This window comes from Bombina bombina, chromosome 6, assembly GCF_027579735.1.
Source record: "Bombina bombina isolate aBomBom1 chromosome 6, aBomBom1.pri, whole genome shotgun sequence".
Taxonomy (NCBI): domain Eukaryota; kingdom Metazoa; phylum Chordata; class Amphibia; order Anura; family Bombinatoridae; genus Bombina; species Bombina bombina.
The window spans coordinates 1095567026-1095592244 of record NC_069504.1 but is presented as its reverse complement, the minus strand read 5'-3'; positions in this window follow the sequence as shown (position 1 = coordinate 1095592244).

The following is a 25219-nucleotide window of genomic DNA, read 5'->3' as shown; positions in this document are numbered from 1 at the left end:
TTTGAAATTAGCCATGACTGCTGTTTCATTTTTCCGTTTCCTAGTATGTGTTTTCACTTTTCTCTGTGTGTGTGTATCAGCTCTACGATCTAATGGCAGGTCCTGGGCCAGATTAAAGTCGCCCCCTAGAATTAATGGCTTATCTGCATGTAAAGCTAGAGAGGATTGTAAGGAGTGCCAAAATTGTGGTCTAAATTGATTGGGTCCGTAGATGTTACATATGGTATATGATTGGTTGTCTAGCTGTAGGCCAGCTATAATGTATCTACCTTTTGGGTCTACTGTGATGGGGTTAATCTGGACCGACAGGCCTTTGCGGACCAAAATGGCTACTCCTCTCTTGCGCCCTTCAGTAGGAGTATAGTATACCTGGTCTACCCATCTGCACCTTAGTTTCTCATGCTCTGTTTCCGTGAGGTGTGTCTCTTGCAGGAGGGCAAGATCTGTGTGAAGACGATTGAGATGTTGCAGTATGATACTGCGTTTGGCCGGAGAGGTTATGCCTCCCACGTTCCAGGACACTATTCTAAGGGGGCATGCCATAGTGTTGGGAGGAAAGGGATGTATTTGGTAAAAGGTTTGTGGTGAATGTGTGGTCTATGGGTCTATACCGTTTCTGGTCAGTTGGATATAAATCAGTAATTGTTTTGTTGAGGTCACATAGGAATGTATAGGTGGGTGTAAGTAACTCAAGCTTATATGTCCGAGGTATCAGTGACTTACGGACCAGTGTTTCTGGAGTCAGGCAACTGAGCGGAATCCGGGTACTCCTCCAAGAACCTATCAAGATAAAATTGGACAAATATGAGAAAACGGCAACATGGTATTCAGTAGAGTGGAAAGGGAAATGGAAGGGGTGTGGGAAGGACAGGCATAAAGCCAGACAGATGGAGTAGGACACATGGGAGGAAAAGGGTCTAGCCAGTGAGATCCTAAGGGGTTGAGATAACAAAGTAAAAATGAGAACAGTAATAGAAACTGGAACACAAACTGTAACATAAGAGAGCAGGTACTTAGCCCTTAATGTAAACATTGGTGGCAGTCTCTGAGACCTAGCTCTCATTTTAGCAAGTAAGTGGGATAGAGAATTGCTTATGCTCTGAGTTCGTCTCTCAACCCTCGCCATTGTGAGGTTCAGCGTCCAGGAATTCTTGAAGCTTTTGCGGGTTCAGGAAAAACTTGGGACCTGTAGGTGTCATCAGTCTCAGCTTGGCGGGGTAGAGAAGTGAAGCCTGTCGGCTCGAAGCATGCAGCTTAGAACAGAGGGGGGCAAACTCCTTTCTCCGTCTTGCCACCTCTGCAGAAAAGTCTTGGAAAATCAGAAGCCTGTGCCCCTCGTAGGCTAGGTCAGGTTGAGATCTATAAGCTTTTAAAAGCGCCAGCTTCTCCTGGTATCTGAGTAGCTTGAAGATAACTTGTCTTGGTCTCTGGTAGGGTTTAGCAGGTGACTGATCTGGGCCCATTCTGTGCGCCCTCTCAACATCCAACAGCATTGTCTCTTGGTCCATCTTAAGCAATTTGGGGAGAGTATATGCGCTCTTTATTTTTAACCGACTCCGGGACCCCTACAATCCTTAGATTATTGCGGCGGGACCGGTTTTCGAGATCATCTAATTTGTCCTGTAGAATTGAATTGTGGCGTTCCATGCGTTGCAGGGCAATTGTAGATGTTTGCTGTGAGTCCTCTACATCAGAGATCCTTTGCTCCGCATGTTGCAGTCTTGTAGAATATTGACGGATTTCAGTAGTAAGGGTGTCCATTCCCGCTTGTAATGTCTCCATTTTAGGGAGAAAGAAGGCCTTTAGGTCTCGGAGTAAGTCAGGAGCTGGTTCAACATTAATATTTTAACTAGGTAGGTCGGCAGATTAGGGGTTAATAAGTGTAAGGCTAGGGGTGTTTAGACTCGGGGTACATGTTAGGGTGTTAGGTGCAGACTTAGGAAGTGTTTCCCCATAGGAAACAATTGGGCTGCGTTAGGAGCTGAACGCTGCTTTTTTTGCAGGTGTTAGGTTTTTTTTCAGCTCAAACGGCCCCATTGTTTCCTATGGGGGAATTGTGTAAGAGCACGTTTTTGAAGCAGGCTGCGTCCGTAAGCACCGCTGGTATTTAGAGTTGCAGTGGCGGTAAATTATGCTATATGCTCCCTTTTTGGAGCCTAAGGCAGCCCTTCTGTGAACTCTAAATACCAGCGGTATTTAAAAGGTGCGGGGGAAAAAAAGCATGCGTAGCTAACGCACCCCTTTGGCTGCAGAACTCTAAATCTAGGCGTTAATCTGCCCCCTACCAGCTGGGCTGGAATGAGGGCCACACCTTCATGCAGACTTGGGGGCTGGCTTTGGTTTCTTAAACGGCTTGGATTTACTCCAACTTGAAGAAGGTTTCCAATTGGAACCAGATTCTTTGGGGGAAGGATTAGGTTTCTGTTCCTTACTTTGTCGAAAGGAACGAAAATAGTTAGAAGCTTTAGATTTACCCTTAGGTCTTTTATCCTGAGGCAAAAAAACTCCCCCCCCCCCCCCCCCCCAGTGACAGTTGAAATAATTGAATCCAGCTGAGAACCAAATAACTTATTACCTTGGAAAGAAAGAGAAAGTAATCTAGACTTAGATACCATGTCAGCATTCCAATATTTGAGCCACAAAGCTCTTCTAGCTAAAATAGATAAAAACATAGGTTTAACATCAATTTTGATGATATCAAAAATGGCATCACAGATAAAATGATTAGCATGTTGAAGCAAGTGAACAATGCTAGACAAATCAGAATCCATTTCCTGTTGCGCTAAACTTTCCAACCAAAAAGTTGATTCAGCTGCAACATCAGCCATAGAAATAGCAGGCCTGAGAAGATAAATAAGCTTTCCTTAGATATGATTCAAGTGTCCTATCTAAAGGATCTTTAAAATAAGTACTATCTTCCATAGGAATAGTAGTACGTTTAGCAAGAGTATAAAAAGCCCCATCAACTTTGGGGATCTTTTCCCAAAACTCCAATCTAACTGCTGGCAAAGGATACGATTTTTTAAACCTTGAAGAAGGAATAAAAGAAGTACCAGGTCTATTCCATTCCTTAGAAATCATATCAGAAATAGCATCAGGAACTGTAAAAACCTCTGGAGTAACCACAGGAGGTTTATAAACAGAATTTAAATGTTTACTTGTTTTAAAATCAAGAATACTAGTTTCCTCAATATCCAATGTAATCAACACCTCTTTTAACAAGGAACAAATATACTCCATTTTAAATAAATAAGTAGATTTGTCAGTGTCAATATCTGAGGAAGGATCTTCTGAATCAGATAGATCCTCATCAGGAGGATGATAATTCAGTATGTTGTCGATCATTTGAAATGTCATCAACTTTATGAGAAGTTTTAAAAGACCCTTTACATTTATTAGAAGGTGGGGTGGCAGACAAAGCCTTCTGAATCGCATCAGCAATAAAATCTTTTATATTCACAGGTATATCATGTACATTAGATGTTGAAGGAACAACAGGCATTGTACTATTACTGATGGACACATTATCTGCATGTAAAAACTTATCATGACAACTATTACATACCACAGCTGGAGATATAATCTCCACAAATTTACAACAAATGCACTTAGCTTTGGTAGAACTGTTATCAGGCAGCAGGGTTCCAACAGTGGTTTCTGAGACAGGATCTGATTGAGACATCTTGCAAGTAAGAGAAAAACAAAATTTATGCTTTCCTGATAAATTTATTTCTCTTGTGGTGTATCCAGTCCACGGATTCATCCATTACTTGTGGGATATTCTCCTTCCCAACAGGAAGCTGCAAGAGGATCACCCACAGCAGAGCTGTCTATATAACTCCTCCCCTAACTGCCACCACCCAGTCATTCGACCTAAGACAAGCAAGAGAAAGGAGAAACTATAGGGTGCAGTGGTGACTGTAGTTTAAAAATAAAAAACACCTGCCTTAAAATGACAGGGCGGGCCGTGGACTGGATACACCACAAGAGAAATACATTTATCAGGTAAGCATAAATTTTGTTTTCTCTTGTAAGGTGTATCCAGTCCACGGATTCATCTATTACTTGTGGGATACCAATACCAAAGCTATAGGACACGGATGAAGGGAGGGACAAGGCAGGCGCTTAAACGGAAGGCACCATTGCCTGTAAGACCTTTCTCCCAAAAATATCCTCTGAAGAAGCAAAAGTATCAAATTTGTAGAATTTAGAAAAAGTATGAAGCGAAGACCAAGTCGCCGCCTTACAAATCTGTTCAACAGAAGCCTCATTTTTAAAAGCCCATGTGGAAGCCACTGCTCTAGTGGAATGAGCTGTAATTCTTTTACGAGGCTGCTGGCCAGCAGTCTCATAAGCTAAGCGGATTATACTTCTTAACCAAAAAGAAAGAAAAGTTGCTGAAGCCTTTTGGCCTTTCCTCTGTCCAGAGTAGACAACAAACAATGCAGATGTTTGACGAAAATCTTTAGTAGCTTGTAAATAAAACTTTAAAGCATGAACCACGTCAAGATTGTGTAATAGACGTTCCTTCTAGGAAGAAGGATTAGGACACAGTGACGGAACAACAATCTCCTGATTGATATTCTTATTAGATACCACCTTAGGAAGAAAACCAGGTTTGGTACGCAAAACTACCTTATCTGCATGGAAGATCAGATAAGGAGAATCACACTGCAAGGCAGATAACTCTGAAACTCTTCGAGCCGAAGAGATAGCTACCAAAAACAGAACTTTCCAAGCTAAAAGCTTGATATCTATGGAATGCAGAGGTTCAAATGGAACCGCTTGAAGAACTTTAAGAACTAAATTTAAACTCCATGGCGGAGCAACAGGTTTAAACACAGGCTTGATTCTAACTAAAGCCTGACAAAACGCCTGAACGTCTGGAACATCTGCCTTCAGGGAGTTCCAGACTGCACCCCAGCCCAGAAGGCTGGCATCTGTAGTTACTATAGTCCAATCTGGCCTGCGGAAGCTCATCCCCTTGGACAGATGGACCTGACATAGCCACCAGAGAAGAGAATCCCTGGTTTCTTGATCCAGATTTAGTAGAGGGGACAAATCTGTGTAATCCCCATTCCACTGACTGAGCATGCAAAGTTGCAGCGGTCTGAGATGTAGGCGGGCAAACGGTACTATGTCCATTGCAGCTACCATTAAATCGATTACTTCCATACACTGAGCCACTGAAGGACGAGAAGTGGAAAAAGAACACGGCAAGAGTCTAGAAGTTTTGACAATCTGGCCTTCGTTAGGTAAATCTTCATTTCTACCGAATCTATCAGAGTCCCTGGGAATGAAACTTTTGTTAGAGGTGATAGAGAACTCTTTTCTTCGTTCACCTTCCACCCATGGGACCTCTGAAATGCCAGAACAATGTTCGTATGGTACCTGTCGATTTGAAAAGTCGACGCCTGTATCAGAATGTCGTATAAGTAAGGGGCTACTGCTATACCCCGCGGCCTTAGGACCGCTAGGAGGGACCCTAGAACCTTTGTAAAGATTCTTGGTGCCGTGGCCAACTCGAAGTGAAGAGCCACAAACTGGTAGTGCCTTTCTAGAAAGGCAAACCTGAGAAAACGATGATGATCTTTATGTATCGGGATGTGAAGATAAGCATCCTTTAAGTCTACGGTAGTCATATATTGACCCTCCTGGATCATAGGAAGGATGGTTCGAATAGTCTCCATCTTGAAGGATGGGACTCTGAGAAATTTGTTTAAGATCTTGAAATCTAAGATTGGTCTGAATGTTCCCTCTTTCTTGGGAACTACAAACAGATTTGAATAGAAGCCCTGCCCCTGTTCCTCCTGCGGAACTGGGTGGATCACTCCCATAACTAGGAGGTCTTGAACACAATGTAAGAATGCCTCTCTCTTTATCTGGTTTGCAGATAAATGTGCGAGATGAAATCTCCCTTTTGGGGGAGAGGTTTTGAAATCCAGAAGATAACCCTCGGACACAATTTCCAATGCCCAGGGATCCTGGACATCTCTTGTCCAAGCCTGGGCGAAGAGAGAGAGTCTGCCCCCTACTAGATCCGTTTCCGGATTGGGGGCTGCTCCTTCATGCTGTCTTAGAGGCAGCAGCATGCTTTTTGGCCTGTTTCCCCGTGTTCCAAGCCTGGTTAGGTCTCCAGACCGGCTTAGACTGGGCAAAAGTTCCCTCTTGTTTTGTGTTAGAGGAAGTTGAAGCTGTGCCACTCTTGAAGTTTCGAAAGGGCCGAAAACTAGACTGTTTGGTCCTTAATTTGTTGGACCTGTCTTGAGGAAGGGCGTGACCTTTTCCTCCAGTGATGTCAGAAATGATCTCCTTGAGTCCAGGCCCGAATAGGGTCTGTCCTTTGAAGGGAATGTTGAGAAGTTTAGACTTTGAAGTCACGTCAGCTGACCAGGATTTAAGCCATAGCGCCCTACGCGCCTGAATAGCAAAACCGGAATTTTTAGCCGTTAGCTTGGTTAAATGAACAACGGCGTCAGAAACAAATGAATTGGCTAGCTTAAGGGCCTTAAGCTTGTCAAAAATATCTTCCAACGGGGTTTCCTCTAGAGACTCAAACCAGAAAGCCGCAGCAGCAGTGACTGGGGCAATGCATGCAAGAGGCTGGAGAATAAAACCTTGTTGAATAAAAATTTTCTTAAGGTAACCCTTTAATTTTTTATCCATTGGATCTAGAAAAGCACAACTGTACAACTGTCCTCGACAGGGATAGTGGTACGCTTAGCTAGAGTAGAAACTGCTCCCTCCACCTTAGGGATCGTCTGCCACAAGTCCCGTGTAGCGGCGTCTATAGGAAACATCTTTTTAAAAACAGGAGGGGGAGAGAACGGTACACCTGGTCTATCCCATTCCTTAGTAATAATTTCAGAAAACCTCTTAGGGATTGGAAAAACATCAGTGTAAGTAGGTACTGCATAGTATTTATCCAATCTACATAATTTCTCGGGGACTACAATAGCGTCACAGTCGTCAAGAGTTGCTAAGACCTCCCTGAGCAATATGCGGAGGTGTTCAAGCTTAAATTTAAATGTAGACATATCAGAATCAGGTTGAAGTATCTTCCCTGAATCAGAGAAATCACCCACAGATTGAAGCTCCCCTGCTTCAGCACATTGTGAGGGTGTATCAGACATAGCCACTAAAGCGTCAGAGAGCTCTGTATTTATTCTAGTCCCAGAGCTGTCTCGCTTTCCTTGCAATCCTGGCAGTTTAGATAATACCTCTGTAAGGGTATGATTCATAACTGCCGCCATATCTTGTAAGGTATATGCAATGGGCGCACCAGATGTACTTGGCGTCCCCTGAGCGGGAGTTATAGGTTCTGACATGTGGGGAGAGTTAGACGGCATAACTTCCTCCTTGTCAATTTCTTCTGGTGATAAATTTTTTAAAGCCAGAATATGGTCTTTGTAATCTATAGTAAAATCAGTGCATTTGGTACACATTCTAAGAGGGGGTTCCACAATGGCTTCTAAACATAATGAACAATGAGTTTCCTCTATGTCAGACATGTTTAAACAGACTAGTAATGAGACCAGCAAGCTTGGAAAACACTTTAATAACTGTGAACAAGCAAAAAATAAAAACGGTACTGTGCCTTTAAGAGAAAAAAACAATCACATAAACTGCAAAACAGTAAAAAAAGCAGTAAATTCTACAGTGTGTGTATAATAGACTGAAATAGCATTGCACCCACTTGCAAATGGATGATTAACCCCTTAGTTTCAAAACCGGATCCAAAAAATGATATAGCCGTTTTTAAACAGACACAACCAACTGCCACAGCTCTACTGTGGCTCCTACCTGCCCATACAACGATTTTGGAAGGCACAAAAACCCTGTAGAGGGGTCCTATATGTCAGGGGACTCCTTCAGGGAAGCTGGATGTCTCAAGCTGCAAAAACTACTGCGCAATTAAGGCGTGAAAATAGGCCCCTCCCAACCTGTACTCACAGTGAGAGGGCCTTAAAAAACTATCCCTAGGTAAAATCTAGTCAGCCATGTGGAAAAACTGGGCCCCAGAATAAAGTTTTATCACCATTTGTAGTAAACGTTTATATACATCAAGCAAACGTTATATCTATTAAGTAATGAGAGTAAATAACAAAAATATTACCCTTTACAGCAAGCATGATACCAGTCGTTATTAAATCACTGTAATCAGGCTTACCTTAAATAAATCAGGTACTGTCAGCATTTTCTAGCTTATCATCTCTCTAGAAAAATTAAAACTGCACATACCTCAGAGCAGGAAACCCTGCACGCTATTCCCCCAGCTGAAGTTACCCATCTCTTCAGTTATGTGTGAGAACAGCAGTGGACCTTAGTTACAAACAGCTAAGATCATCAAAAAACTTCAGGCAGACTCTTCTTCCCTTTCTGCCTGAAGCCAAAATAGTACAACTCCGGTACCATTTGAAAATAATAAACTTTTGATTGAAAATAAACTACATTAATTCACCACATCTCTCTAGCTACTTCCCTTGTTGAGAGCTGCAAGAGAATGACTGGGAAGTGGCACTTAGGGGAGGAGCTATATAGACAGCTCTGCTGTGGGTGATTCTCTTGCAGCTTCCTGTTGGGAAGTAGAATATCCCACAAGTAATGGATGAATCCGTGGACTGGATACACCTTACAAGAGAAACAACATATAAAGCAAAATTTATCAATTTCCTTATATGGCAGTTTCAGGAATGTGAAAAAAATGCAAACAGCATAGCCCTCTGATATAGAAAAAAGGCAAAAGGCATTTAGGAATGGGGTTTAAAAAAATGAAATTATTTGGCGCCAAGTATGATGCACAACGCAAACTGAGAATTTTTTGGTGCTAACATCTGGAAATGATACACTTGTGTCATTGAAGACGCAACCTTGTGCAAGGAACTCGGCGTCAACTAAAACGCCGGAAATGACGAATACCTTTGCGCCAAAAAAATTATTGCGCCAAGAATGACGCAATAAACATTGGCATTTTGCGCTGTCGCAAGCCTAATTTTGCCTGTGAAATTTAATGAAAAAGCAATTTGAAAAAACAGAATTTATGCTTACCTGATAAATTACTTTCTCCAACGGTGTGTCCGGTCCACGGCGTCATCCTTACTTGTGGGAATATCTCTTCCCCAACAGGAAATGGCAAAGAGTCCCAGCAAAGCTGGCCATATAGTCCTTCCTAGGCTCCGCCCACCCCAGTCATTCGACCGACGGACAGGAGGAAAAAATAGGAGAAACCATAGGGTGCCGTGGTGACTGTAGTTAGAGAAAATAATTCATCAGACCTGATTAAAAAACCAGGGCGGGCCGTGGACCAGACACACCGTTGGAGAAAGTAATTTATCAGGTAAGCATAAATTCTGTTTTTTTCCAACATTGGTGTGTCCGGTCCACGGCGTCATCCTTACTTGTGGGAACCAATACCACGGATGAAGGGAGGGAGCAAATCAGGTTACCTAAACGGAAGGCACCACGGCTTGCAAAACCTTTCTCCCAAAAATAGCCTCCGAAGAAGCAAAAGTATCAAATTTGTAAAATTTGGCAAAAGTGTGCAGTGAAGACCAAGTCGCTGCCTTACATATCTGATCAACAGAAGCCTCGTTCTTGAAGGCCCATGTGGAAGCTACAGCCCTAGTGGAGTGAGCTGTGATTCTTTCAGGAGGCTGCCGTCCGGCAGTCTCATAAGCCAATCGGATGATGCTTTTAAGCCAAAAGGAAAGAGAGGTAGAAGTTGCTTTTTGACCTCTCCTTTTACCAGAATAGACGACAAACAGAGAAGAAGTTTGTCTGAACTCTTTTGTAGCTTCTAAGTAGAATTTTAGAGCACGGACTACATCTAAATTGTGTAGCAAACGTTCCTTCTTTGAAACTGGATTCGGACACAAAGAAGGTACAACTATCTCCTGATTAATATTTTTGTTGGAAACAACCTTTGGTAGAAAACCAGGCTTAGTACGCAAAACAACCTTATCTGAATGGAACACCAGATAGGGCGGAGTACACTGTAGAGCAGATAACTCAGAAACTCTTCTAGCAGAAGAAATAGCAACCAAAAACAAAACTTTCCAAGATAACAACTTAATATCTATGGAATGTAAAGGTTCAAACAGAACCCCTTGAAGAACTGAAAGAACTAGATTTAAACTCCAGGGAGGAGTCAAAGGTCTGTAAACAGGCTTGATCCTAACCAAAGCCTGAACAAATGCTTGAACATCTGGCAAAACTGCCAGTCGTTTGTGTAGTAAGACAGATAAAGCAGAAATCTGTCCCTTTAGAGAACTCGCAGATAATCCTTTATCCAAACCTTCTTGTAGAAAGGAAAGAATCCTAGGAATTTTTATCCTATTCCATGGAAATCCCTTGGATTCACACCAGCAGATATATCTTTTCCATATTTTATGGTAAATCTTTCTAGTTACCGGTTTTCTGGCTTGAACCAGAGTATCTATCACAGAATCTGAAAACCCACGCTTTGATAGAATCAAGCGTTCAATCTCCAAGCCGTCAGCTGGAGGGAGACCAGATTTGGATGTTCGAATGGACCCTGAACAAGAAGGTCCTGTCTCAAAGGTAGCTTCCATGGTGGAACCGATGACATATTCACCAGGTCTGCATACCAAGTCCTGCGTGGCCACGCAGGAGCTATCAAGATCACCGAGGCCCTCTCCTGTTTGATACTGGCTACCAGCCTGGGAATGAGAGGAAACGGCGGAAATACATAAGCTAGGTTGAAGGTCCAAGGCGCTACTAGTGCATCCACTAGAGTCGCCTTGGGATCCCTGGATCTGGACCCGTAGCAAGGAACCTTGAAGTTCTGACGAGACGCCATCAGATCCATATCTGGAATGCCCCATAGTTGCGTCAACTGGGCAAAGATCTCCGGGTGGAGTTCCCACTCCCCCGGATGGAATGTCTGACGACTCAAATAATCCGCTTCCCAGTTTTCCACACCTGGAATGTGGATCGCAGATAGGTGGCAGGAGTGATTCTCCGCCCATTGTATTATTTTGGTCACTTCTTTCATCGCCAGGGAACTCCTTGTTCCCCCCTGATGATTGATATACGCAACAGTCGTCATGTTGTCTGATTGGAATCTTATGAATCTGGCCTTTGCTAGCTGAGGCCAAGCCCTGAGAGCATTGAATATCGCTCTTAGTTCTAGAATGTTTATCGGGAGAAGAGACTCTTCCCGAGACCATAGTCCCTGAGCTTTCAGGGATTCCCAGACCGCGCGCCAGCCCACTAGACTGGCGTCGGTCGTGACGATGACCCACTCTGGTCTGCGGAAGCTCATTCCCTGGGACAGGTGATCCTGGGTTAGCCACCAACGGAGTGAGTCTCTGGTCTTCTGATCTACTTGAATCACTGGAGACAAGTCTGTATAGTCCCCATTCCACTGTTTCAGCATGCACAGTTGTAATGGTCTTAGATGAATTTGCGCAAAAGGAACTATGTCCATTGCTACAACCATCAATCCTACTACTTCCATGCACTGACCTACGGAAGGACGAGGAATAGAATGAAGAACTTGACAAACGTTTAGAAGTTTTGACTTTCTGACTTCTGTCAAGAAAATCCTCATTTCTAAGGAATCTATTATTGTTCCCAAGAAGGGAACTCTTGTCGACGGAGACAGGGAACTTTTTTCTATGTTCACCTTCCATCCGTGAGATCTGAGAAAGGCCAGAACGATGTCTGAGTGAGCCTTTGCCTTTGAAAGAGACAACGCTTGTATTAGAATGTCGTCCAAGTACGGTACTACTGCAATGCCCCTTGGTCTTAGAACCGCTAGAAGGGATCCGAGTACCTTTGTGAAAATCCTTGGAGCAGTGGCTAACCCGAATGGGAGGGCCACAAACTGGTAATGTTTGTCCAGAAAGGCGAACCTTAGGAACTGATGATGTTCTTTGTGGATAGGGATATGTAGATACGCATCCTTTAGATCCACGGTAGTCATAAATTGAACTTCCTGGATTGTGGGTAGAATCGTTCGAATGGTTTCCATCTTGAACGATGGTACTCTGAGAAATTTGTTTAGGATCTTTAAATCCAGGATTGGTCTGAAAGTTCCCTCTTTTTTGGGAACTACAAACAGATTTGAGTAAAATCCCATTCCTTGTTCCGCCGTTGGAACTGGGTGTATCACTCCCATCTTTAACAGGTCTTCTACACAATGTAAGAATGCCTGTCTCTTTATTTGGTTTGAGGATAAGTGAGACATGTGGAACCTTCCCCTTGGGGGTAGTTCCTTGAATTCCAGAAGATAACCCTGAGAAACTATTTCTAGCGTCCAGGGATCCTGAACATCTCTTGCCCAAGCCTGAGCAAAGAGAGAGAGTCTGCCCCCCAGTAGATCCGGTCCCGGATCGGGGGCTACTCCTTCATGCTGTTTTGTTAGCAGCGGCAGGCTTCTTGGCCTGCTTACCCTTGTTCCAGCCTTGCATCGGTTTCCAGGCTGGTTTGGTCTGTGAGGCATTACCCTCTTGCTTAGAGGATGCAGAATTAGAGCCCGGTCCGTTCCTGAAATTACGAAAGGAACGAAAATTAGACTTATTCTTGGCTTTGAAAGGCCTATCTTGTGGGAGGGCGTGGGCCTTTCCCCCAGTGATGTCTGAGATAATCTCTTTCAATTCTGGCCCAAAGAGCGTTTTACCCTTGAAGGGGATATTAAGCAATTTTGTCTTGGATGATACATCCGCTGACCAAGACTTTAGCCAAAGCGCTCTTCGCGCCACAATTGCAAACCCTGAATTTTTTGCCGCTAATCTAGCTATTTGCAAAGCGGCATCTAAAATAAAAGAGTTAGCCAACTTAAGTGCGTGAACTCTGTCCATAACCTCCTCATATGGAGTCTCTCTACTGAGCGACTTTTCTAGTTCCTCGAACCAGAACCACGCTGCTGTAGTGACAGGAACAATGCACGAAATGGGTTGAAGAAGGTAACCTTGCTGTACAAAAATCTTTTTAAGCAAACCCTCCAATTTTTTATCCATAGGATCTTTGAAAGCACAATTATTCTCGATAGGAATAGTAGTGCGCTTGTTTAGAGTAGAAACTGCCCCCTCGACCTTAGGGACTGTCTGCCATAAGTCCTTTCTGGGGTCGACCATAGGAAATAATTTCTTAAATATAGGAGGGGGAACAAAAGGTATGCCGGGCTTCTCCCACTCCTTATTCACTATGTCCGCCACCCGCTTGGGTATAGGAAAAGCGTCGGGGTGCACCGGAACCTCTAGGAACTTGTCCATCTTGCATAATTTTTCTGGAATGACCAGGTTGTCACAATCATCCAGAGTAGATAACACCTCCTTAAGCAGTGCGCGGAGATGTTCTAATTTAAATTTAAATGTCACAACATCAGGTTCAGCCTGTTGGGAAATTTTTCCTGAATCTGAAATTTCCCCATCTGACAAAACCTCCCTCATGGCCCCTTCAGATTGGTGTGAGGGTATGACAGAACAATTATCATCAGCGCCCTCCTGCTCTTCAGTGTTTAAAACAGAGCAATCGCGCTTTCTCTGATATGCAGGCATTTTGGATAAAATATTTGCTATGGAGTTATCCATTACAGCCGTCAATTGTTGCATGGTAATAAGCATTGGCGCGCTAGAAGTACTAGGGGCCTCCTGCGTGGGCAAAACTGGTGTAGACACAGAAGGAGATGATGTAGAACCATGTCTACTCCCTTCATCTGATGAATCATCTTGGGCAACTTCATTATCTGTGACAGTACTGTCCTTACTTTGTTTGGACGCTTTGGCACAATTATCACATAATTTAGAAGGGGGAGACACATTGACTTTCATACATATAGAACATAGCTTATCTGAAGGCACAGACATGTTAAACAGGCTTAAACTTGTCAGTAAAGCACAAAAAACGTTTTAAAACAAAACCGTTACTGTCTCTTTAAATTTTAAACAGAGCACACTTTATTACTGAATATGTGAAAAAATATGAAGGAATTGTTCAAAATTTACCAAATTTTCACCACAGTGTCTTAAAGCATTAAAATTATTGCACACCAATTTTCAGAGCTTTAACCCTTAAAATAACGAAACCGGAGCCGGTTACAGTTTTAACCCCTCTACAGTCCCAGCTACAGCCTTTGCTGCGACTTTACCAAGCCCAGAGGGGAATATGATACCAAATGACGCCTTCTAGGAACTTTTCCAACTATCTTCAGATCCTCACACATGCATCTGCATGTCTTGCTCTCAAAAACAACTGCGCAGTAATGGCTCGAAAATGAGGCTCAGCCTACAACTGGGAAGGCCCTTCCTGACTGGAAAAGGTGTCTAACATAGTGCCTGACGTTAAAAAACGTTCCCCAAGTTTATAAGTGTGAAATACCAGCATAAACATGTATAAAATGCCCAAATAAAGTAATCGATTTTGCCCATAAAAGTGTCTACCAGTTTTATAGCCCATATTAAGCCCTTTATTCTGCTTGAGACTAAGAAATTGGCTTACCGGTCCCCATGAGGGGAAAAGACAGCCTTCCAGCATTACACAGTCTTGTTAGAAATATGGCTAGTCATACCTTAAGCAGAAAAGTCTGCTAACTGTTTCCCCCAACTGAAGTTACTTCATCTCAACAGTCCTATGTGGAAACAGCAAAGGATTTTAGTTACTGTCTGCTAAAATCATCTTCCTCTCACAAACAGAATTCTTCATCTTTTTCTGTTTCAGAGTAAATAGTACATACCAGCACTATTTTAAAATAACAAACTCTTGATAGTAGAATAAAAAACTACAACTAAACACCACATACTCTTAACCATCTTCGTGGAGATGTTGCCTGTGCAACGGCAAAGAGAATGACTGGGGTGGGCGGAGCCTAGGAGGGACTATATGGCCAGCTTTGCTGGGACTCTTTGCCATTTCCTGTTGGGGAAGAGATATTCCCACAAGTAAGGATGACGCCGTGGACCGGACACACCAATGTTGGAGAAAAGACTATACCGCAGGTAAGAAAAATATTTTCCTAAATATGTTTTTCTCTCAAATATGAAACGGATAGTCTGCAAAAGGAAATATACATAAACCTGACTCATGGCAAATATAAGTACAATACATATATTTAGAACTTTATATTAATGCATAAGGTGCCAAACCATAGCTGAGAGTGTCTTAAGTAATGAAAACATACTTACCCAAAGACACCCATCCACATATAGCAGATAACCAAACCAGTACTGAAACAGTTATCAGTAGAGGTAATGGAATATGAGAGTATATCGTCAATCTGAATAAGGGAGGTGGGAGATGAATCTCTACGACTGATAACAGAGAACTTATGAAATAGATCTCCCGCAAGGAAAACCATTGCATTCAATAGGTGATACTCCCTTCACAAACCTCTGACATTCACTGTACTCTGAGAGGAATCGGGCTTCAAAATGCTGAGAAGCGCATATCAATGTAGAAATCTTAGCACAAACTTACTTCGCCACCTCCATAGGAGGCAAAGTTTGTAAAACTGAATTATTGGGGGTGTTGAGGGGTGTATTTATAGGCATTTTGAGGTCTGAGAAACTTTGCCCCTCCTGTTAGGATTGTATATCCCATACGTCACTAGCTCATGGACTCTTGCCAATTACATGAAAGAAATTGTACGTTCCGTAATAGCCATGAGTACCAACATTTCTACACATAAGCAGACAGAATCACATAACAAACATGATTAAAGTCCCCCACTTCTCAATAACCCCTGATTCCATAAAGATAAAGGAGCCACTGAGACCCTGGCTTCGGTCCTTCAAGTTTGACAGATAATAGCGTTGCTTCTGACATGGACTTGAGTGAAGAAAGCAGGCAGCGAAAATCGTCAACACTGATTGCTTGTGGGGCTGTTAATATGAGTCGGAATGGTTTCTTAGAAAGACTCTCCCTGCGTCTCCGGACTCTAACTTTCATCCATGCTCTCACTGAGAGGCTGACAGGACTACTTAAAACTCCTGTCCCATCTCGAAGAGTAGTACCCTCCATAAGAGACTACTCAGTAATTTTCTGACACTTCTCTGCCAACCTCCTGTGACGAAAGGCAAAGAATGACTGGGGGATGAGGGAAGTGGGGGAGATATTTAAGCCTTTTGCTGGGGTGTATTTGCCTCCTCCTGGTGGCCAGGTTCTGTATTTCCCAAAAGTAATGAATGCAGCTGTGGACTCTCCCCGTTTTAAGAAGAAAATACTATTATAAATATATAAATTAGAATTTTTTTAATTCAAATATTGCATAATTTGAATATTACATTTAAAGAAAGCATTAGAAATACTATTACATTAAACAAATGTTAGACTGTTGTACAAACATTCGATATTCGAAATGAACGAACAAATGTGTTAAAATTTGTTTAATTTTTCAAATTTTGCGAAACATTCGCCCATCCCTACATATAGGCTGTAGCTTGAAAGTTCCTCAGAGCAAAACTCTTCTCCTCTAGTATTTGTTTAATTTAGTCTGGTTTATGTACCTGCATTTTTCAGGTCATTGTGTACCCTACTCATGTACCTAGCAGTATAGTACACAAAGGGACTTTACAAATAAATTATAATAAGCAGGCTCCGCCAGTGCTGCTCCCCCATATACCTGCAAGTATAAGTTTACACCAATCATTTAAACTGCTTAATTCTGGACAGAAGATCCAACCAACTCATGTGAACCTAGACTCGCATTAACATAATAATGTAGATTCATAAAGCAAAAGGCAGCACAATAAATACTAAGGAAACATTTGTTAGAAAACATGGCCCTGTTAACCATCAATATTCATTACCCATGGATGTTCCATGACAGTTATCATCACTTTACCATCATGGAGATATTGATGTTGACGCCTACCCCATTACATTCTGACTTTAGTTTTAAGAAATATAAAAAGTGTAAAATGACTTTACTATTAGAAAAGATATGGTTTCCAAACTATAAATTTAAATTTGTGAACCTTGAGGGAGACATCTTGATGGACACATTAAATGAACCAGCAGCTGTGCAATCCATTAACTTTATGATGCATGAAAACCATAGATATTATAGTCAGAGATCCATGCCTGTAATAACAGGGTTCCTGAGACCATGCCTGCTTTCATCACAATCTATTGCTTTATACTGTATTTACATTAGTAATGAGCACCTTAAAGCAAAGTTGGGAAGAAAATATCCTTTTGCTTATATTTTTAGGTGCACATAGAAAATCACACACATATATATATATAAATACACGCATACAGTATACATATACACACACACTGTATGTAACACATAAATTACAGAAGAACCACAGGATTTTCACCAAGCTTGTGCCATAATTTATTGACATTTTGGGGAACACACACTCTCCTTTTTCAGAGTGTGTGTTCCCTAAAACTTCAATAAATGATGGTGGGCAGATTCATTATATGTAGTGATATATATATATATATATATATACACACACATACACACACACACACACACATATACATTAGGGCTGCACGATTAATCGCAAATGCATTTTTAAACTGCGATTAATCGCTGCAATTTTAAAACCGCGAGAGTACGCGATTTTAAAAACAAACTTCTGTTCGTCATGAAAATGGAGGCAGAGAGGGAGGAAGAGAGGCGGTCCAGTGTGCGGCCGTGGGTGGACCTGAGAATGCCAGTGAAACGGCCATTTTTGCAAAGATTGCAGAGTGTGTGAGAGCAACAGACATTCTGGAGTCATCTGGGAGTGGTGTGGCTGTGGTCAAGCGGTGGTGTAGCAGTGGGACAGCTCAAAGCTGTGAGCAATAAAGTGAGTATTGTACAAAAACTTTAAAGTGCCTTACTGGATTTTTTTTTTAACTTCTGTGATGCATAACATTGAGTTTGATTACATTTTACAATATATTTTATTTATATATGTTCATCAAGGTTTGCTTGTATGATGTATTGTGAAGTGAATTGTAAATAATAATATATTCAACATGATGTTACAAAAAAATATATAAAATAATATCTACTACTCTATCTCTATCATCTATCTAGTAGATCGATTATAGAGGATGAATGATATAGAGTTACTTACTAGATAGATGATACATTTAATTATTATATTTATTTAATATATAATTTAGTTAAGTAAGTGTAGATTCCCAGAAGATAGATAATCAATTACACAGTGGTGCAGTGCACAACAATTTATTATTTTAATTATATTTTTCCTCTAATTATAAGTATTAATTTTAAATTTACATTACCATTACACTTATTATACCAGTTTGCAGTACCATTACACAAATATTTTTTTAGAATTAATCAAAAATGATCTATTGATCTATTCTGTAATTTATGTTCCCAAAAAAATAATTTTTGTTTAATAAAATTGTTATAGTGTCATTATTTATGGATGGATGCTGCTGCAGTGCAATGCAAGTCATTTTAAAAAAAAAAAAATTAAGAAAAAAAAATTGGAATAATTTTTTATTGTAGCATTTTTTATTGTAAGCTGCAATGAAAGTCAGTTTGTTTTCTTCATCATTGCTGCTAGGCTAGTGCTGCAACACAATAAAAAATCATTAATGCATTTTGGCGAGCCAAAATATCCAAAATAGCATGATGTTTAAATGGGCAATCTGCATTCATTGTGTCAGGTGTGCAATGCCCTATTAACCTGTCCATGTGCATTGTGCAGCCACAAAATAGCAGCCCTGAATGAAGTATGCCTAACCAATTGTGTTTAAAAAATAAGAAAATAGCTAAGCTAATATAAGTCAATTCAATTGTGAATGTTGTTTAAATTGCATGCTCTATTGCTCTTGATTGATTCTGAACACAAAATAAATTAATTAAATGAAGAAAAAAAGTGTTTTTTACTTTGATGTCTCTCCCAGTCCATTACTGTTTCTGTGTGTTTGTTTGTTTTCTTTCCAAAAAGTAGAACTTGTCTCCCCTGACTACCCCTATTCTAAGTTGTCTATTTTTTTCTCCCTCCCACCACCTTATTCTAAAAATATTTGATGTTCATTGTTCAACCAACAGCAAAGACTGCCTGTGTGTTGTCTCCTACTAGTATTAAGTTCACCAAAGTCAGCCAACAGCTGTGGTTCCAGATTGCACTTGCAGCCTGTTTCTTCTTCTACAACAGCAAAGTCATCCACATCCTGCAGCCTGTTTCTTCTTCTACAACAGCAAGGTCATCCACATACGGCAGCCTGTTTCTTCTTCTACAACAGCAAGGTCATCAACATCCTGCAGCCTGTTTCTTCTTCTACAGCAGCAAGGTCATCCATATCCTGCAGCCTGTTTCTTCTTCTACAACAGCAAGGTCATCCACATCCTGCAGCCTGTTTCTTCTTCTACAACAGCAAAGTCATCCTGCAAGTGCACTGCAACTTTGCAAGCCTGTGTCTTCTACAACAGCAAGGTAAGCCATTCAGCCAGTGTCTTCTACAACAGCAAGGTCAGTCATCAAAAGCCAGTGTCTTCTACAACAGCAATGTCAGTCATCCAAAGACAGTGTTTTCTACAAAAGAAGGTCAGTCATCCAAAGGCAGTGTTTTCTACAACAGCAAGGCCAGTCCTCCAGAGCCAGTGTATTCTACAACTGCAAGGCCAGTCTCCTCCAGTGAAAGCCAGCGTTTCCTCAGTCTCAAATAAACATGATGATGAGCAAGCTCATTGTTGTCTTCTTTATCTTCAAATAATTTCAAGTGTAAGCCTGTGGTCTCTTGTCTCTCCACAATCAAGGTGACTGCATCATCATTAAGCCAAAAAGTGTCTTATTTATATTCAAGTGCAAGCCTGTGGTCTCTTGTCTCTCAATCCAGGTGATGTCACTACATCATCAAACCCATTGTTGTCGTCTTTATATTTAAGTGCATCAAGCCTGTGTTCTCTTCAATCAAGGTGACTGATTCATCAAGTCCATTGTTGTTTTCTTTATATTCAAGTGCAGAAAGCCTGTGTTCACTCTTCAATCATGGTGACTGCTTCATCAAGCCCATTGTTGTCTTCTTTATATTTAAGCGCAGCAAGCCTGTGTTCTCTTCAGTCAAGGTGACTGCTTCATCAAGCACATTGTTGTCTTCTTTATATTCAATTCATTTAAAGTGTAAGCCTGCGGTCTCTTGTCTCTTCTCAATCAAGGTGACTGCATCATCAAGTCCATTGTTGTCTTCTTTATATTCAAGTGCAAGCCTGTGGTCTCTTGTCTTAATTGCAGCAGAAGTAGATCATCCTTATTATTGATCAAAAAAAATTGGGATTCGAAAATCTTTAGGAAGCTTTTTTAAGACTGCTTCCGCTGTGTCATCTCTGCAACTTGAAAAAGCTATACTAGCATCATCAGAGCTAAGCTAACTGCATCATCAATCAAAGCCATTCAATTGTTGTCTGTCTTTCTATTCAAGTGCAAGCCTGTGGCCTCTTGTCTATCACTGTGCCACGGTTGCCAGTGATACTGGCAGTGTGTGCGGTAGTATAATCTCCTCATTTTCTGTGGAAGCTTGCAGTGTGTGCGGTAGACTCCGGTAGTTTAAATCTCCTCATTGTTCGTGCCAGCTGGTATTTTGTGTGGCGCGCTGTACATAAAATTCAAGATGAGTTCTGAAGAGCTGTCTGTGTCCAACAATAACGATGATGATGTTGCTAATGAATTGTTGGTGCCAAAGAAAAAGTCAAAATCAGTTGTTCTGAAATTTTTTTGGATTCAGAAAAGATGATATGAAACAGAACCAAGTAATCTGCAAGACTTGTGGAACGAGTGTTGCAGCAAAACGAAGTAACACATCAAACCTGTTCCAGCACATTAAACAGCGGCATAAGGAAAGCTTTGAACTATTTTTGGGGAAAAAAAAAACCTGATAAAGAAAAGACAACACAAACAAGCTGTGAAGCTGAAGTTGAGCAGCAACAATCAATCATAAAGGCATTTGCAAACATAGGGACATCACCATATGCGAAGACCTCAAAAAGGCATAGAGAAATAACCAATGCTATTGCATATTATATATGCAAAAACATTGTGCCTGCATACAAGGTTAGTAAAGAAGGCTTCAAAAGAATGATACACACACTCGACAAGAGATACTAACTGCCATCTCGTAATTACTTCTGGAGAAAACTAAGTCAGTGTATCATATGTGAAACCAGTTCTGCATCTATTAAACACAAAGATATTGGCTCTGGAGGAGGATGATTCTGACCTTACCAAGACACTGAAATCCAAAATTCTTGAATATATGAATAGAAATTATGAAGATACTCAAGATCTGCTAGATAATGGCATAAATCCTTGATCCACGATTCAAGACAACCTACATAAATGCAGATAAAATTACAAGCATCAAGGCCAGGGTGATGTCTGATATGGCCATTGTGTCTGAGGAGCAAGTTGTGCAGAATCCAAGTCAAGCAATCAGCAGTCCCCCATGCAAAGTAATAGATGTAGAAGAAGAAACAGTGCCATAAATGCCATAACCAGGCAGGTTCCAACTTCCAATGTTTTGTATTGTATTCTCTCTTTTAATTTTTTTTAAATGTACTCTTACAGTACTGTACTATGCTGCAGTGCTGCTGCTATTAGTTGATGCATGGATGTTAAAACCAGGTTGCAGGATTTACCTTGTCAATGCCACACCCATCATGCTTTCCTGGCTAGTCACTCAGCTAAATGACTAACACATGAAGCAGTGTGCATTGTACTACCTTTAATACAATTAGAAACACAAATCATCAGTCAGTCAAATCAATCAAATCAGTCAATCAAAAATCAATCAATCAAATCAGTCAGTCAAAAATCAAGTCATCAGTTTTCAGATTTCCCCATGCATACACTGCTTCATTTGTAATTGCTACTCATACCACAGCTAGACTGACTGCCCAAGAAAACATGGAAAATGTGGTAAGAACTGGCCAGCTAATGTCATTTCAATTAGCTTTGTGTGTCTTGAGTTCACTTGTTTGTATTATGTACTCTAACTATATCTGTTCTTAGTGTTCTGTTATGTACTACAGAATAGCTGTGTGATGTAATATGACAGACAGTGCAGGATATCAGGATTGATCATCAGTCAGTCAAATCAATCAATCAGTCAAAAATCAATCAATCAGTCAGTCAGTCAAGAATAAAGTCAGCAGTTTTCAAGTTTCTCCGTGCATACACTGCTTGATTTGTACTTGCTACTCATACCACAGCTAGACTAACTGCCCAAGAAAACATGGACAATGTGGTAAAAACTGGCCCCTCCAGCTAATTTAATTTCAATTAGCTTTGTGTGTCTTGAATTCACTTGTATTATGTACTCTCTAACAATATCATTCTGTTCTTAGCGTTCTGTTACTGTATGTACTAAAGAATAGCTGTGTGATGTAAAATGACAGGTGGTGCAGGATGTCAGGATTGACCTTGTCAGTGCCACATCCCTCATGTTTTCCTGGAGACTACAGTCACTCTGCTGCATGTGCTATTCATTTAGCTATGTGTGCATTACACTACCTTTACTGTATACTTGTACACAAATCATACTGCTGTAAATTCAGCACTTTTTAGGTTTCTCCATGCATACACTGCTTCATATGTTAATCATATCACAGTTAGAATTACTCCAAGAAAACATTACAATGGTGTGTCAGACCTAAGAACTGGCTAGTTGCTACTATGTAACCACAGCACAGACAGCTAATTTTATTTTAACTATTTTGTGTTTTGTATTTTTATGCTCCAAGAGTGTATTGGATATTGAGAAACATGTTCATTAAAATTCTGTAGTGTTAAATAAACTTTTTAATGAAAAGTGATGGTGTTATAGTAATTTTGAAGAAAATTGCAATTGCTTCCCTCCATATCGCCCAGCCCATATATATATATATATATATATATATATATATATATATATATATATATATATATATATATATATATATATATACACACAGGTAAAGCAAAGTACTACTGGGACCTAGCTAAACACATCTGGTGGGCCAATAACAAGACAAATGTGTGTAGCCACCCATCATCAGCTAGCATCTAGTAGTGCACTGCTAGCCATGAACCTATCTAGGTATGCTTTTCAACAAATGATACTACGAGAATAAAGTAAATTTGATCATAAAATTACATTGAAAAAAATCTTTTAAAATCTCATGCTCTACCCCTTAGCCAAATCATGAAAGTATCATATTTTATTTTTATGTTCATTTAATGTGACTTATTCAATCAACTTTGCACTTCTAGTTCTTCTGGCTGTAATTAATTGGTATTGCAGTAAGACTACAACTGTCTAAATACATTATAGAGATGAGACAAGTACATTAGCAACCATTACAGCCATTCAGATTACAGAGTAAGGAATCCCAACTTGAAGGCATTCTAGAATTCCCAAATTCACTGATATTTTGCAACAGTAAAAACAGTAAAAGTGATGCAACATAACTGTAAAACGCTGACAAGAAAATATCACCTGAACATCTCTATGTAAAAATAGAGAGTAAGGGCTCTGGTAACAGTTCTACTTCAACGACAATAGCCAATCAGCATCAGCAGTGCTGAGGTAATATGTTGCCTTTGCTTAAAGGGACAGTCTACACTAGAATTGTTATGGTTTAAAAAGGTAGATAATCCCTTTATTACCCATTCCCTAGTTTTGCACAACCAACACTGTTGTATTAAAATACTTTTTACCTCTGTTATTACCTTGTATCTAAGCATCTTCTGACAGCCCCCTGATCACATGACATTTTATTTATTATCTATTGACTTTCATTTTAGTCAATTAGTGCAGTGTCTGCTTCAAGCCATGGGTGTGATCACAATGTTATCTATATGGCTCACATGAACTAGCAGGCCCTTGTTGTGAAAAGCAAATAAAAAATCATATGATAAGAATTGCCTTCACTGGCTTACAAATTATCATCTGAGCCTACCTAGAATACCAAGAGAACAAAGCACATTTGATGATAAAAGTAAATTGGAAAGTTGTTTAAAATAATATGCCCTATCTGAATCATGAAAGTTTATTTTTGACTAGACTGTCCGTTTAAACTGAATAGGAAAATAACATGACTGTGCCGACACATGACAGATGCACACTCCCTAACAAGTCCTGGGACAAGCATCCTGACAGGCTGCTTAAAGTCTCTTTACAGTGGAGTGTGAACAATTAAGACGTTTTAGGTAAAATATCCTTTTTTACACAGAGATGTTCAGGTGATATTTTCTAGTCAGCTTTTAAAAACTATGCTGCATCACTTTCAAGTGCTTAAACATTTGGGTATCATGTCCCTTTAAAGGTATGGCAAATAGCTATCTCTGGATGCCAATGGTTAACTCAAATAAGTCAAGTAAAGGAAAAAGCAACAAAATTTATATTCACTGTGGTCATTGAAATCTGAGTCAAAGCTCAGGACAATCAATAAGGTCTAAGAATTTACACAATATGAAGTGTGAGCTGATGAACTGTGTGCTGCAAAGCCACAAACGACCCCAGAAGACCACAAGTTGTCAGACATGAGATTCCTTTTCTACATACAAGTTATCATCTGTAGCACAGCTCAGCTATAACACCGTCATTTAGACAGCTTTACAATGGAGCCCCCCAAAGGGGCTATTTTCATGGTTATTGGTCAAATATCTCTATCGGTCAATGGGGATACTGCATGGCCAATTCCTGAAACAGCTGCTTTACTGTTTCTGCAGAAATTAATTTAATTAAAGCAATGAAAGGTACACAAGCGCATAAAAACTTGCATGCCGAGGTCACACTTTTTATTGTTTCTATCCCAAAACTGTCACATAAACATCGCTGGCAAGTAATCTTTTGTTAAATGAATAGTGGTGTGACACTAAGGTCATGCATAATTCAAATGTGTTTGATTAGATTTATTTTAACAATATTTTATAGCTTTAAAATGTGTATCATTCCTATAGCCCGACTGGTGCACAGTACACTGCAAGAGAGTTTGCAATGCAAGGTGTGTTTAAGGGACAGTCAAGTCAAAATTAAACTTACATGATTCAGATAGGGCATACAATTTTAGAAATCTTTCCAATTTACTTTTATCATCACCTTTGTTGAAGGCTAAACGTAGGTAGGCTCATAAACTAACTTCTAAGCCCTTGAAGGCCGCCTCTTATTTCACTGCATTTTATTCATTTTTCACAGCTAGACAGATCTAATTGTGTGCCATATAGACAACATTGTGCTCACTCCCATGGAGTTATTTAGTCAGCACCGATTGGCTGAAATGCAAATTCTGTCAAAAGAACTG